This window comes from Pelodiscus sinensis, chromosome 1, assembly GCF_049634645.1.
Source record: "Pelodiscus sinensis isolate JC-2024 chromosome 1, ASM4963464v1, whole genome shotgun sequence".
NCBI lineage: Eukaryota > Metazoa > Chordata > Testudines > Trionychidae > Pelodiscus > Pelodiscus sinensis.
Genome location: NC_134711.1, coordinates 10,093,725 through 10,106,955, shown reverse-complemented (window position 1 = coordinate 10,106,955; position 13,231 = coordinate 10,093,725).

Sequence of the window (13,231 nt, the reverse complement as noted above, 5' to 3'; positions counted from 1 at the left end):
TCAGTTCAAGTGCATGCCTGTTTTACGTATTACTCTGTTTGCTCTATCAGGCATGCCACATTTCCATATATTTTCATTTTTACTTAAGCTGCCATTTCAGTGACCTTGTCCTCTCACCCTTAATATCCCACCCAACTGAAAACTCCACATCCTGCCTTCGGGCCTTCAACTGTAGACTCCGTATCCCAAGACAAAGGAGCTAGGAAGAAAAAGGAACATTCCACTGGAGGTGTATGTGTGTGTGAGAGAGAGAGAGAAAGAAAGACAGAGAGAGAGACTCAGTGTAAGATAGTGGAGTGATACCATATGCAGTAGAAGCCACCAGCCACAATGGAAATATCTTGGCCATTTGATATTCATGAAAGGAGGAAGGTTTAAGAAGAGAAAAGGAGTGTGTCTGTGTGGGGAGCGAGAGGAGGTAGAGTGGGCTTTCTAATGTAAACACCATTATCATCTCAAAATCAATTAGCTCCTTGCACTGAGGGAATGAGGAGACCAGAGGCCTTTCTGAACTGCTATTGTGAGCCTGGGTTATTTACTTTAATTAAGAGGAGACAGAGTGGATTATTGTCTCAAAGTGCGGAGTTAGGAAGAGTCAGAAAATTACACTCTAGCTCACTGCACAACAAAGCCGGAGTAAGACTCAGGCTCCAAAGTCTGAAAGACATTAGCTTTTAATCTGGATTCATTCTATTAAGAAACAAGAAGCTGAAAGAATCAAGGCTCAGACTGCTCTTGCTAAGCAAGAGGTGCAATATTACACTGGCTGTCACCGCCAGGAGCTGTGTTACAGTTTAACATTGGGTCAGCGCAGGGGAATTTTTTGCCTCTAAAGAGGTTAGAATTTGAGGGCAAAGATGTACTTGCAATACTAAGGCATTAGCTATGGAATTGTATTTTCTCCAACCCCTCCTTCAAACACCGTTACTGATCACTGGATGGAGATGCTTTCATTTTATGTTTTATTTTATTTTTGGCTCTTCTTTAATTCAAATGGTTTGGATTAAAAAAAAGAAGAAAAGGAATTTGGCAAGTGACTAATCCACAATATTGTCTAATTTGGCATATGGAAACCCTCCCCCGCCATGCCTCTTGGGAGGTATCTAACTCAGAGACGCTGTTGCTTTGCATCCCGGAGCCCTCTTCTCCTCAGCACACACTAAATATGTATTAAGTCAGTCGAGCATGGCAGCTTCTGAAGGAGTTGCCACAGTTTGCTGGGTAAATAATGAAATTTTATAAATCACCTAACTATGTACCTACCCCCAAGACTACGGTGATGGCGAAGGGGAAGGCTGATTTCCATTTTAAACATTCACTCTGTATCTGTTTGTAAGTTGCTGAAGCCTGTCACATTGATTCTTATATGTTTCAGGTGGAGATCTGGGGCCAGATTCTGCTCAGTTTACAGCAGTGGACATTCTGGGTACGTCTCCACTACAGAATTTTGTCAGAAAAACAGCCATTTTTCCAACAAAACTTGAGGAACGTCCACACTGCAATTGCGTTCTTCTGCAAGAAAATCGAAAGAACAGACGGGTTTTTTCGGCATTGGTAGTCCTTATTCTATGAGGAAGAAGCCTTTTTGAAAAAGAGCTCTTTCACAAAAAGGCATGTGTGGACGGGGAAGAAGAGGAAAGAGGAAAAAAGCACAGGTGCCCTGATGGCCATTCCGCAAGTAGCAATCACAGCTAACACGTGAGAGAGCGTCCATTCAATCTGGATGCTCTCTTTCGAAAAAGCAGGTCGCTTTTTCGATGCATTTTTGCCGAGTGGAAGAAGTTTTCCCAGAAGATCTCTTCCGAAAAAAGCTTCTTCCGAAAGAAGCCTGCAGTCTAGACATAGCCTCTGAGTAACACCTCTGAACTCGGTGGAGTAAAGTCAAAATGGGCAACCAATTCGCTCAGAGCAGTTACTCAGGATTTACATCACTGCAGCAGAGAGGCAAGGTGGGCGAGGTAATGCCTTTTATTGGACCAGCTTCTGTTGGCGAAAGGTCAAGAGCTCCAGAATCTTCGTAGAAGTGAGTATCCCTTGCTTCTGTGACCCCACTTCCTTCTCCGCCTCTTCCCTCTGAGGCCCTGCTTCTTGGCCAGACCAGAAGCTGGAGCCAAGCCGTGGTAAGAGTTGCCCAGGAAGAATTACATAGGTGCTAGAATTAGGGGCAGGAGACTGTTGCTGCACTCCCTGGCTTGAAGCAGTTTCCATTACACAGAGAGTTTCAAGTTTGGTTCAATGTCAGTCAGCATCCCCGCTACTTAAATTGTTCCAGACCCTCTGGAGCACGGTGATGATTAATAAGTTAAAACACAATACAGATATTATTGTATTGCAACATTGTCCTTCTATATACATAGACCATCCACTATATATACTGATTTACAGGGTACAATATTTTAGCTTTGTACAGTACAGTACATATTTTTTGAGGGATACTAATGCACTCTAACACCCCTTTCCACAAAGCTTTAGTCTGAGGATCAGAGAAAGCACTGGTATAAGATAATGAAAGTGATCCTCAGCTGGCACAAATTGACATAGCTCCTCTGAAGTGATTGATGCTTTAACTGTATTGTAGTCTATGCAAACATGTTGATTTATGTCTGTTGTGGATTTGGACTCTTCCATAAAGTTTCTAGCAGGAAATGAGCATCAACATCATAATCATAGCTGGGACTAGGGGTATGTCTACACTACCCCGCTAGTTCGAACTAGCGGGGTAATGTATGCATACCGCACTTGCTAATGAAGCCCGGGATTTGAATTTCCCGGGCTTCATTAGCATAAGCGGGGAGCCGCCATTTTTAAATCCCCGCTGCTTCGAACCCCGTGTAGCGCGGCTCCTCGTGAAACGAGGTGTACCGGTAGTTCGGAATAGGCACCCTAGTCCGAACTACCTAGTTCGAGCCCCGTGTAGCCGCGCTACACGGGGTTCGAAGCAGCGGGGATTTAAAAATGGCGGCTCCCCGCTTATGCTAATGAAGCCCGGGAAATTCAAATCCCGGGCTTCATTAGCAAGTGCGGTATGCATACATTACCCCGCTAGTTCGAACTAGCGGGGTAGTGTAGACATACCCTAGACTAGGAAAGCAAGGCGTGTTTAGCACCATGTTAGCTAGCACATTTGAGGCCAGGTCTACACTAAAAGAGAATGCTGAATCAAGATTTGCAACTTCAGCTATGTTAATTATATAGCTGGAGTCGACGTACTTTGTTTCGAGTTTCCCCACCATCCTCGCAGTGGAAGGTCAACAGGAGAAAACACTCTTGTTGGCTTCCCTTACTCCATGCAGAAGGAGGAGTACTGGCCATCAGCAAGGATACCCTCTGAGTTTGATTTAGCAAGTCTTAACTAGATTCACTAAATTGAACTCTGGAAGATTGAAAAATGTAAAAAAACAACAAATAGAAACACCTTAAAGACTAACAAACATGTAGATGGTATCATGAACTTTCGTGGGCACAACCCACTTCTTCAAATGACAGGCTAAAGACTAACAAAATCTGTTGATGGTATCATGAGCTTTCGTGGGCAAGTGGGTTGCGCCCACGAAAGCTCATGATATCGTCTACATGTTTGTTAGTCTTTAAGGCGCTACTAGACTATTTGTTGTTTTTTATGTTTTTTTCTGTTACAGACTAACTCGGATATTCCTCTGAAGCTCTGGAACATTGATCACAGCAGCATTAACCTTCCGTTTAGTGAAGACGTGACCTTAGCTAACTCAATACTCGTGTAGTCAGGAATTAATCCCTTTAAAAACACGTTAGCGGGTCATTGTCCACTGTAGGCTCCTCTTTAGGTTTGACCTCAACCAGTTGAGAGTCTAAAGGCGTCAAATTTTCCTGCACTTTTAAGCATCACCTAATTCAGACATGCCCATATTGGTCCAAACGATGAGGCACCTCCAAGAGCAGCAAAAGTGGGCCTTGTCTGTCACAGTAAACGCCAATCCATTCTCTTCTCTAGCAACCCCAGCCCAAGGGGGCTGGGCAAAAGAGAGCTGGGGAAGCACGCAAAGTTGATGGGGGAGAAATAAGAACAAGTAAACGCCGGCCACAATGATTTTGAGAGACAGAGGAACTCAAAAGTAATTTTCATAAACTTTTAAATATAGCTTTAAATATTAGTAAAGCTTAAGCCGTCACACACAAAGGCAAGTTTCCTTTGAAAGAGTTCCAGAAAACCATGAAATGCTGTCGATAAGGCTGTGCCAATTTGTAAAGCTTGCCACAATCTCAGGCTCACGTTTTCTCTCCCTCTCCCTCTCCCTCCTCCCCCGCTCCATTTTTCCCCATTCTTTCTTTCTAAAATCTCCCTGCACTTTGTGAGTCAGAGAGACTGGGATGACAACAAAAAAATCTTTACTTCTGAAGCGGGAACATCTTCTCGGCAACATGGACAGAGTGTGTGACCTCCGCATTTGATTTATTCAGTGGAAATAATGTCAAAGTGGCATTTGCAAAGGCAGATAAAAGATTTTGATGGAAAACTCCCAGTGGGGGAGATGTAAGTAAACTCAGTTGAGTTTTTTCAGCCTTTATTAGCAGTTGTATTTGGCCTTAATTATAGGTTTGCCTGGGCCTAACACTTTGTCAGTGTGTTTGCCTGGAAAGATTGAAGAAGTGATAAGGATGTTTTTCTAACTGAAAGAAAAATATGTTTTGCTCCTTTTTTTAGCAACTTTGGATTTCTTACTGGTTTAATTGCAATGTTATTTTAGTTAGGTTTGTAGATTATTAGTATTTATTGTATCATCGTAATGCTTAGAAGACTCAGCTAAGACTGGGGCCATGTTGTGTTAGATGCTATGCATACACACAAGAGGCAGTCCTTTCCCTAGTGAGTGTACAGCCTAAACACACACACAGCCGAAGGGAAGGAGGCAAAACAGAGGCATAGAGAGAGGAAGTAACTTTACTAAGGTCACCCAGCAAGGCAGTGGCAGAGCCAAGTATAGAGCCCACATCCCCAGATTCCCAGTCCAGTGCCCTAAGCAATCAGGGTGCCAATTTCATGGAGCACTAAAAAAACCTTTCCATTCTGGATGACAAAACACCTAGAGCCAGTTCTGGGCTGACCCTATGCTTCTGGTAATTTTACATTCCTCCTTCACAGATTCACTTCTCATTAGGCTCCCAGTGCTGACTTGAACCCCTCGCATCTTGTGGGTTCCTCAGACTGCTAGGCTGTGTCTAGACTGGCAAGTTTTTCTGCAGAATCATCTGCGTTTGCAGAAAAACTTGCCAGCTGTCTACACTGGCCGCTTGAATTTCCGCAAAAGCACTGACGATCTCATGTAAGATTGTCAGTGCTTTTGCGGAAATACTACGCTGCTCCCGTTCGGGCAAAAGTCTTTTCCCGAAAAACTTTTGTGCAAAAGGGCCAGTGTTTTCCGCAAAAAAGCCCCGATCGTGAAAATGGCGATCGGGGCTTTTTTGCAGAAAAGCGCGTCTAGATTGGCCACGGACGCTTTTCCGCAAAAAGTGCTTTTGTGGAAAAGCGTCCTGCCAATCTAGACGCGCTTTTCCGAAAATGCTTTTCACGGAAAATTTTTCCGTGAAAAGCATTTCCGGAAAATCGTGCCAGTGTAGACGTAGCCCTAGAGCGGTAAAGCACAAAGAACGAAAAACAATTAGAATAAAATAAAATCTCCTTCAGAGCCAGTTCTAACAAAGGCACTAGCAAGAGGGGGCAAAAGTAAAGCTTGAGACTTTTCATGCTGTTATTTCCTGTACGGGCCGTTGTTCCCTTGTTTCTTGCACCTCGCTGGGCTGTGGAGGAGAATTCACCACTGACAAAAAAGGGTAGTTGGGACAAAGTGTCTACACAGAGGTGGCACATTGCTTTCTATCTCCCCACGGTGGATTCTCCACAGGGATCCTGGAAGAGACCGGGGTATGTTAGGAGGGGTCTGAGGGCTGCTGGGGCATCCTGAACTCATTGTTATGGGGTGGAGCACGAGTCAGGACATCTTTCTGGACTGGGGCCGAATCAGAATGTGACGTAGTAGGGTTCGTATTCGCTCTTTTAGTCCCTGTATTCACTCTGTTTTATGTTCACTCTGTTTGCTTCGTTGTGTTGCATGTGATTCTACTGTCCTGTGCTGTTCTGTAGTAACTCTGTGTGTGTATATGTGTGTCTGTGAGTGTGTGCGCGCGCACCTCAGTTTCCCTGGTCACTGCAACACAATCTGAATGAGGAGGCACGACTCACTGTGAAAGTATGTCACTCTCATGTCCTGAGGTCCAGGTGACAGCAGATAACACCTTGGGCCCTGGAAGCAGGACAAAGGAGTAGGCAGGGCTGCAACTAGTTTCAGGGGGTGGGGAGGAAGTTTAGTTTTTCATCTGGCTTAGGGAGAATGGAGCCTAGCTGGCCTGGGGGGCCAGGCAGGGGCCCAGATCCCTGGCTCTGGGTCCCCTATCCACAAAATAGACTGGGTTGAATGCTCCAGGTTCCTGTAACAACGAGTCTGTGCTCCTCTGTGTCCCTGCCAACAAACAAGCCTTCTGTTCTACCAGCTGGCCTGAGAGTCACATGTGGCTGTGTAGATGGGGGTGCAGGGCCTGGTGACTCCCCCACACGCTGTGACACAGCGCTTTGCTGGCTGCCCTTGCAGGGAGGAGTGAATCCAGTGTGGGGAGGAAATTAGGGGTCATCTGACTTAAAGACGCTGGAAACAATCCCTCATGTTCAGGCAAATCTGGCCTCCTTCCCCACAGCAATGAATATCTTTCAGGCCGCATGCCGGGCTGGACAAGACAGGGCAGAGGTGACAGCACACAGCCCATGCTCAGGCTTATGGTAATAACCAGTAAGCTAATCATAAGGATCATTTCACCCACTGTTGAAATACAGCTGCCCCATCGGGGTACGCTACTTTTTAGCTGCCAACAGCAATGCCACTGTACTATTTTAAGCCATTGAGTAAAGACTGCGCTGTTTCCAAATGAAGATCACCCTTAGTCAGGGCTTTTTAGCCTTTCCAAACTACTGTTCCCTTTCAGGCGTCAGGTTTGTTCTGACTACGCCAAGTTTCACCTCCCTTAAAAGTTACTTCCTTACAAAATCAGAAATAAATTCACAAAAACTGTCTCAGCACACTCGGCCTGCAAAGTCGCTTGCTTTCTGACTTTAATTATATAATTATAAAATAGAATCATAGACCACTAGAACTCGATGGGACTTCGAGAGGTCATCGAGTCCAGTCCCCTGTCCTCATGGCAGGACCAAGCATGGTCTAGATCATCCCTGGAAGATGTCTGTCTAACCTGCTCTTAAATATCTCCAACTGATGGAGATTCCACAACCTCCCTGGGCAATTTATTCCAGTGTTTAACCCCCCTGACAGCTAGGAAGTTTTACCTAATGACCAACTTAAGCCTCCCTTGCTGCAGTTTAAGCCCATTCCTTCTTGTCCTATCCTCAGAGGCTAAGGAGAACAATTCCCCCCGCCCATGACACCCTTTTAGACACCTGAAACCCACTATCAGGTCCCCTCTCAGTCGTCTCTTTTCCAAACTAAACAAGCCCAATTCTTTCAGCCTTGCCTCAGAGCTCATGTTTCCAAACAGATTGTTTCAAAATAAAATTTGCACTTATATTTCAGTGGATGGTACACAGGGCTGGAGAACAAGCCATCCTTATGAAACTGTAGTTTGTACTGACTTTGCTAGTCATTTTTATTTCTCCTGTTGTAATACTAGGCAAATATATAGATGACTTGATGTTCCCCCTTAACGACCTCTCTGTACTCCCAGGTATATATCTTTCCCTGGTTGAGAACCGCTGCCTTGTGCAAAACTGTAGGGAGAATTATGTGAGACAGATCCTCTCAACGCAAAGGACAATCTAAGCACTGGATGGAAAGACACAAAGAGGAAGAGTCTGTGTGTTGTCAGTGTCAGGGCCATGTTTTGCTGTTCCCTCTAAACTACACAAATTCATACCAGAGAAAAGATCAAGCCCAGATCGTTAAATACCAACCTTCGGGAATACAGTATCCACCGCTCCTGTCCACAGACGCCTCCTCAGAGAAAGACCTTTTATCCTCTTGAGTGAGCCCATGCAGACAAAGGGTCTGATAGAAACCTGCATAGCTGCTTTAGCTTCCGATTTAAGAAGTGATCTGGGGCTTTGAGCACCGTCTGCAAGGTGCTGAGAATCCTCAAGTTCCATTCACTTCTAGAGCACACCAACACTGAGAGGGTGGCAGGTCACAAACATACAAGGTTAGTCAGGGAAAATCACATCTCTGGTGCCACCCCACATAGTAGGTGGCAGACTTCATCTTGGGAGAAGCAAAGAGGTTTAAGCAGCAGGATTTCTGCAAAATTGACTGTTGTTTGAAGGTCTTTTCCCCACCTCTTCCATTGCATTGAGCCTCGTCCTCTCTTCTGTGCAATGAACCTTGTAGGAGGTGGATATTGCTGTCTAAGAGTAGAATCCAACCCACCTCACAGGAGATGCTGTGACACTTAAACAAGTCTTGATCCACTCTGGAATGCCCTGTAGAAGGACAGAGGGTATTTATCACCCCTGTAATGTCTCAGCAGTAGCCAAGTGTGTGACACAGGATATACTGCTACCTTGGGTTTATAGGAACTACTTGGTTTCATTGATTAGCCAAAACAGTTTTTACCTAGACACTAGCACTGCTAGGAAAATGTATCTTCCTTTACTCCTCCAAGGGAGCATGTTTTATTAGTGCTGGAGACCAGTAAACTCTCCTTTCCTTGGGGTGTGTCTGGCTTGTATAGTCACTCAGGTGAGTAGTGGTAGGGGGGAGAAGAGCGAGAAGGCAAGATTTGATGAGATGCACCTACTTCTCCAAGTGGAATCACTGGCTGCACACTATATTTCTGCCTCTTTTTTAAATAACTAATTCTGTGGCAAACCTCCCTAAAGGTGCCATAAAGGTCTGGATAATGGGGCACTGGCATCCACCCAACAGACAAGATGTCAGCTTCCTATTCTAAGTCACCACCTTTTGCTTACCTGCCAAGGCAGTCAGGACTGGAACTTTGCCAGATTCAGACTTGGTGGGGCCATGCTCAGAACTGTAGAAAGCTTTGCCATGGTGAATGCGAGGAACGTTCTCACACGGTAGGAGAAAGAGGAGAGGAGGGAGAAGAAGGGAAGGGAGGAATGAGGCCAACGGAGGTAGGAGGAAAAGGGGAAGAAACAAGAGTGGGAGAACGAATGTCAGAGGCATTAAAAGGGAGTAAGAAGGAGAACTGGATAAAGGAGAGACCAGTTGAACATTCTGATCTCGCTACTCCAGCAGGATTTCACAAAATATAACCATGCTCGTTTCCAGTTAGGAAAAGTAGGTGGTGGTGCTCTTCCAGACACCATTTCTTTGAACTAAAAAATAGTATCACCCTCAGTGGTTCCCCGGCTGTTTTTCCCAAGGACCCCTTTGGCATCTAAATAGATGTCCTGAACTCCTTTCTTTTCTGGTCCTATCAGATTGCTCCCAACAGCATGGGCATGCCCCAGCCAACATGATCTCTCTTGTAGGGCTCAGGCAAGGTTGAACTATGTGAAGGATACCATTTTGAATCTTCCATGCAGCAAAAGAGCTGGAACACTATTCTGGCATGTTCCAGACCTATGTCAAGGGACAGACCTCAGGAATCTGCAGACTCCACTTTGGGAACCACTGCTCTAGTTCAGACAGGAATTATATCAGGGAAGTCTTATGGCCTGTGTTATCCAGGAGATCAGACTCGATGATTACACTGGTCCCTTCAGGCTTTGCAATCTATGAATCTTTCTGAGTTCCTTTTCTGAGTCATCTCAAAGGCAGGTAAAGCACCGAGAAATTCATTCCAAGCATACATTGCCTGAAACTTCACAAACTATGACTCTCCTGACACAAAGGCGCTTCTACATGTTTCTTCGTCTGTTTCCATGAAACACAGGTTTGGAATTAGAAGTGTCTTTCCAGAATGCAGAGCATGCCAGGCTCTTGTGAAGCTATGTGGTCCAACTGTGTAATAGTAAAGAATACGGCAGGACTATCACTAACTACGGGGTGCAGAGGTCAATGACACTTAGAAGCGAACAGTCTCATACCTGAAATTCAGCGAGCAAGATTGGTTTTGAAACCACATGGTGGATGAGGTAAAAAAGTACAGCTGCATTGCATGGATGTACAGCAGCAAAGAAGTTCTGATTGGGAACTCTGGGCACTACTGTAAATAAACCAATAGTCATATAACTTTACTGTATTAATAATGATGAGTTGGGGGTACTTGGAGCCATAGCTAGGCGTCTTTTTTAATTTAAACATAATCAGATATACTAGTAATTATAATATTATGCAATTTTTCAACAACTGTAGCCTGTTTTCTATAATCAACCCTGACTTTTGTAAATACACGCAGTAGTAGTAAATATTTGTGCTGTAGTTTATGTGAAGAAATTTCAAGCTGTTGGTTGTTTATGGCCCTTATGATTGTTCTGTTTGCTCTTCCTGGTGAGTGATTGGTTATCTACAGCCAACTGTACACTAAAAACTATTGCAAAGTGGTTAGAGGTGTGATTTTGTGTATTTTTATGCTGCCAAAAACCTTAGTGTAGACATAGAAACACTGGCATTTTTTTTTTTTTAATAATAATGGAGATTGCCTATCTCCTAGAACTGGAATGGACCTTGCAAGGTCATTAAGTCCAGTCCCTTACCTTCACAGTAGGACCAAGTACCATCCCTGATGAATTTTTGCCCCAAATGGCCTCTGCAATGATTGAACTCACAACCCTGGGTTTAGCAGGCCAATGCTCAAACCACTGATCTATCCCTCCCTCTGCATAAAAGTGCTTTTGCCAACATCATTTATTTTCCTTGGCAAACTAGTATAAGCATAACAACAAAAGCATTTTTAGCAGGTACTGTATAAAACATGTCCACACTTGCAGATGTGCTGATACAGATGTACCAGTATAATTATATCCTCAAACCTCTTCTAGTGTAGCCTAGACTAAGTCATAGAATCATAGAATAGAATCATAGAATACTAGGACTGGAAGGGACCTCGAGAGGTCATCGAGTCCAGTCACCTGCCCTCATGGCATCTTTTCTGCCCTCTGAGTGGATGCTTAGCGATTTTTAAAAAATGATCAGTAGGAACCAATGAGTGAAAATAACAAATAATGAATGGCAAATGCTCTTGTTCGTGCATGAATCCTCTTATTCATGTGTGGATATGATCACTCACATATGGATTAGCCAATTTCTCAAACATTTGTTTTGCATATTGAAAAATAAGTACTATCAATACAGATAAACCAAAGAGCTATTTAAGGTGTTTGTGCACATGGTTTTCATAGAATCGTAGAACACCAAGAACTGGAAGGGACCTTGAGAGATCATCAAGTCCAGTCCCCTGCCCACACAGCAAGACCAAGCACCATCTAAATCATCCCTGACAGGTGTCTGTCTAACCTGCTCTTAAATATCTCCAGACATGGAGGTTCCACAACCTCTGTAGGCAATTTATTCCAGTGTTTAACCACCTTGAAGTTTTTCCTAATGTCCATCCTAAGCCTCCCTTGCTGCGATTTAAGCCCATTGCTTCTTGTCCTTTCATCAGACGTCAAGGAGAACAATTTTTCTCCCTCCTCCTTGTAGCACCCTTTTAGGTACTTGAAAACTTCAGTTTTTGTGGTGTTTGACCAGCTCTAACAATAAAGGCAAAAAATGTTCCCAGGTTATTGTGGTGATTTAATACTGCTATTGTAAAAGTTCCTTGAAGTCGACAAGCTCAGAACTGCACTGTGCTCAGCACTGTACAAACATCGTAAAGGGTACCGTATTTTAGCGTATATAACCCGCACCTGTGTATAACCCACACTCGTGTATAACCCTTAGATTACCTATGGACATGTATAACCCACAGGTCCTGCATTTCATCCCCCTGTTGTTCTGCCAGCGGGGGGAATGGAGAGCGCAGCGTGGGCAAGCTGGCCAGCCTGCGGGAGGGGAGCAGCACTCGTGCCCAGGCCCTGCGCAGCCGCAGCCAGACACAACCCACCCTCCTCCAGGTAGGGGAATGGAGAGCCCAGCGCAGGCACACTGGAAGCTCGTCAGGCCCTCCCTGCAGTGAAGCGGAGCTGACCCAATTCTAATGGTCCATACCCCATGGACATGTATACTCCACGGGGGGAGAGGGGCGGCAGGATTTGTAAAAATGTGTATAACCCAGGGGTTATATATGCTAATTCACGGTAGTACCTGCCCCAAAGAGCAGCGGGGCAGACAGCCACCATGAGCCCCAAGGCAAAGTGTGGGCAGGGCATGACTCTGTGCCTCCCCAAAGGGGCAGGGCCAGGGGCAACCAGCCCTCAGCACCACCCTGAGCACAGCGCCCCTGCCCCAGCCCACAGAGCCGTACGGAGAAGCCAATGTGGTACTCCAGCGGAGATTTAAAGGGCCGAGAGTGCCAGCTGCCACAGTAGCAGCAGTGACAGGTCCCTGGACCCCTTTGAATTGATGGGTCCCAGGGCAATTGCTCCTTCTGTCCCTCCGTCAGTGGGCCTTCCAAAGAGATTACAGTCCAAAAGACAAGGTAGATTATGCGGGCTGTGGTGGGAGAGATAGAGCAATAAAAATAATTGTGTGAGAACCATTATTAGGCAGCCAAACATGGCAATAGCAGCTCACCACTGACTGGTTACTCCCTGGTTGTGGGACATCCCCATTTTTCCCAATGAAAAAGAACCATTGATCACTTCTCAGATGCCCCCTGGATGCTTCAGTTGGAAACAAATGGAGCCTCTTGCAGCTGCCCTGCACTTTGAAGTATTGGGGACTGAAGTTCCTGCTATGAAATGCTCTGTCCCAGCACAGCTGTTCAGCTCAAAGGGAGCAGCATGTGCTGAGACCTTCACTCTTCATGGGGCTGCATCTCCAAATACAAGGTGTGGATGATCTGCTGCAGAGCGCTATCGCTCCATTTGTCCCAGGGGCTATATGTTGGCTATACCTGTTGTATAATATTGTTAGGCCAAAGCCCGGTTTAGGAAAGCATCCTCGGCCCAGGCCCACTGGCAGGGAGACAAAAAGGGCAGCACTTCAGGAACCAGTGATTTTAAGAGGCAGCAGCAGCAGCCAGAGTCCCGGGCCCTCTAAATTGCCACCAGAGCCTGACGCCGAGCAATCTGAGAGCTGGCTGGAGGAGGCGAGGCCTCATCCCTACCTGAGACCCTGTCCCTTCCAGAGGG